Source organism: Elephantulus edwardii, unplaced genomic scaffold (assembly GCF_000299155.1).
Source record: "Elephantulus edwardii isolate Elephantulus edwardi_28Jun2011 unplaced genomic scaffold, EleEdw1.0 scaffold00099, whole genome shotgun sequence".
NCBI classification, from domain to species: Eukaryota; Metazoa; Chordata; class Mammalia; order Macroscelidea; family Macroscelididae; genus Elephantulus; species Elephantulus edwardii.
Genome location: NW_006399849.1, coordinates 7,192,245 through 7,195,756, shown reverse-complemented (window position 1 = coordinate 7,195,756; position 3,512 = coordinate 7,192,245). Strand labels below are relative to the sequence as shown.

General features: G+C 38.9%; 1 protein-coding gene across 7 annotated transcripts in view; it reads right to left on the bottom strand.

The window, feature by feature from the left end:
* Positions 1-3,512, bottom strand: part of PDE4D (phosphodiesterase 4D, cAMP-specific) — a 2,352,803-nt gene that overhangs the window by 283,625 nt on the left and 2,065,666 nt on the right. The gene's annotated exons all lie outside the window — the stretch shown is intronic.

Genomic DNA, 3,512 nt, shown 5'->3' with positions numbered 1-3,512 from the left:
GGGCAATCTCCTCCTGTGTGATTAACTGCCTCTGAAAACCTGCCAGAGGGTCAGCTATGGGTCCGTTCTGACTCTATGATACTCCAAAACAATAATATAAATAAGTTCTAGAGCATATTTTGGATGGGAACATGCAAACAAAGTATGTAAATCACTAACAAAGTGATTGGTCATTTTTGGTAACCTACCAGGCTTACTTTGAGTAGGTTCAGAGGCAGAAAACAGACATCTCATTATCATCGAGAAAGAAAAAGCAGAAAGTACACCATGTGTCCTCTGGGGCTAGAGATTTCTGTACAAGGTGGACCAATACTACGGACATCAGCAGCAGTGGCAAAGGTGATAGAGAACCAGGGGCCAATATGAGATGGAGCTGAACTGGAACTATGTCCCATGGAGCCAGAGGTGGGGGCTTTCACTCCGGCTTGTGTGAGGAATGGGAGGAGAAGCCACAGTTGGTTGGACTGAAAGAATTGTGGAACACTGAGCCATTGCCATAAGGCTGAAGGTCACAGTTCTAAGACACTGTTCTGACTGAAGAAATTGCACCATGTTTCCTAGCTGAATTGTAACTTTCCTATTAAACCTCATAATCATGACTATGGACTGTGAGTTCTCTGTGGCCTTTGCAATGGATTAATAGCAGAGCAATGATCCATGGAAGGAACAGTTGTTGGATTTTATAGAGGAAGGTGAGGGGAGTGTGGGGGCTTGACTGGCTTTCTGAAAACATTTTTTATACTGTGGGTATTGTAGATAGGAACTGGTTCCACTTGTGGCCTTAGTAAAGTTAAGACAAAGCTACTAATCCATACCTATATATCTGTAACCATATAGTAAATATCTATAAAATAGTTTTAGTTAGTTTTTAAGTTACAATATAATTGATTTAAAAGAAATTACACTTAAAACGGTCTCTTAGTTTCTTTTTTTATAGTTTGTATTGTTTATGTATGTATATCATGCCTCCAGAAACTCTATGAACTTTGATAAATGTTGATAGTTGTAGAGGGCTTCAGGCCTTTTGTTCATAGGGTCGCTATGAGTCGTGCTTGACTTAAAACCAGTCAACAACAACAACAACAACAACATGTATGTATATATGTCTATGTTAAATGTAACCAGGCATTTATATGAATGTCAGATGAATATCAGATTTATAAAAATATTCATGATAAAAGGCAGTATTAATAAAAAATATTTTAAAAGAATATGACTTTTACCAGAATTAATCTAAAAAAATCATCTACCAAAGTAAAAAGATAATGAGAAAACCTGATTTCCTGGAGAATGTCCTGAACTTGCACTGAATATTGCTAGATTAGGTCATATTGTTAGGAGGCTCAGAGTCAAGTATGACTCATAGCGACCCTATGAATAGTAGTTCTGAACCTTGACCTATCCTGTGACATCCTCACAATCTCTGCATACAGGAGCCCATTGTTGCAGTTACTGTGCCAATCCATTTGGTTGAGGGTCTTCCTCTCTTTCATTATCCCTCCACCTTCCCAAGCATGAGTAGCTTATTCTAACAACAAAAGTTTGTGAGACAAAGCTTATCATCTTTTCCTCTAAGGAGCACTCTAGCTGTACCTTCTCAAAGACGTATCTGTTTATTCTTCTGGCAGTTCATGGGATATTCAGTACTTTTTAAAAACATCATACTTCAATGGCATCAATTCTTCTGTCATAAGATTTGATCATGTTGTCTCCTGCCCTATCCTGCACTAATCTCATTGTCTCTGACAGACCTAAGCCCACTGCTCCAGTCACTGAGTCAATCAATCTCATTCTGGGTCTTTCTCTTCTGCACTGCCCCTCCATCCTTCCAAGCACGATGTCCCTCTCTAAGAACTAGTCCCTCCTGGAAACATGCCCAAAGTATGCCAAATGGAGCTTCAACATCTTTGCTCCTTGGAGCAGCCTCGTTTCATCTTCTCTAGGACAAACCCATTTGTTCTCCTAGCAGTCCATGGTATAGTCAGCACTCTTCTCTAGTACCACAACTCAAAGGCATCAATTTTCTTCTCTCATCCTTAGTAATTTCGCAGCTCTCTGATGTATACTAAGTAATTGCAAAGACTATGGCATAGATCAGGTGCACCTTAGTCTCTAGACTGACATCACTGCTCTTCAGTACTCTGGAGGAGTCCCTGACAGCAGATTTTCCCAGTGTAATTAGTCTTTTGATTTCCTGGCTATTGGTACCAAGAGTGTTGACTGTGGAGCCAAGCAAACTGAAGCTGTTAACAATCTCAACCTCTTAAAGGCATCAGGAGCCTTCCCTCAGAAGGTTCTGGGTAGGCTATAGCCTTTTTTTCTATCTAGTTCTGGTGTTCACTAGCAGTCATTGGGATTCCTTAGTTTGTGGAAGCCTAACTCAATCACTGCCTCTGTAATCACATGGCTGGTTGACCAAAAGCATCCAGTGGATTTAGCACCTACCTTAATAGAGCAGTGTTTTGGTCTATTGTACATAGCATTGCTATGAGTTTGAATTGATTTGATAGCCTGAAAGTGATACAACTAATAATCTCAACTTAATCCTTCTGCAAAGACCCTATTTTTAAATTAGATAAAATTCACAGGTATTTGGACTTAGGATGTTAATTTATCATTTGGGAACAATTTAACCCACAATGCAAAATTAGGAAAACTCTCCAAGTCTCAATATCGTTAATAGTGAGGTGACACACAAACCCTAGATGTCTAATAAACCGCACTTGGCAGACTGAACAATCTCTTCTATTACTATGACCTGAACTGCAACACAGGGTCAGGAATTTGGTAGCAAGTCCCAGAGTTGGTTTTCATTTTTTGTGATGTATAGCCCAAGGTTTCTTTCTCCACATATATAATAATGTTGATTCAGTAGCAACTCATAGCTAACACACCAGTGGGTTTTCTGGGATGACAGCACTTGGGTTTGAAGACTAGTTCTTAATACATCTATTTAAATGTTCTACATCATGCTTAGTAACGGAGGTTTACTATACACCTTCAGATGCATGTGAAAGTTGGCCAATGAGTAAGGAAGGTCAATGAAGAATTGATGCCTATGCACTGTGGGCTGGTGAAGAGTGCTGAATATCATATGCACTGCCAAAAGAACACACAAATCTATCCTGAACCAAGTGCAACCAAGGTGCTCCCTGAAGGCAAGGATGGTGAAACTTCATCTCACATTATCAGGAGGCACCAATCCTTGTAAAAAGAAATGATGCTTGAAAAGGCAATGAAAAGGTCAATGAAAAAGAAGACCCTCAATGAGATGGACTGACACACGAGTAACTGTAATAATCAATGAGTAGAGTATGAAGATGGATAGTAGCGAGTGAATCTCTGGAAGACTTGCTTCTCTTATCTTTAAAATATCATAATAATGTTCTCTATCATAGAAGTATAAACAGTCTTTCATAAGACTATAAAAAGCAGATGTGAAACCTATTGAGGGATGGAGAATATGTCCACATGAAACTATTATTATTATTATTATTATTATTATTATTATT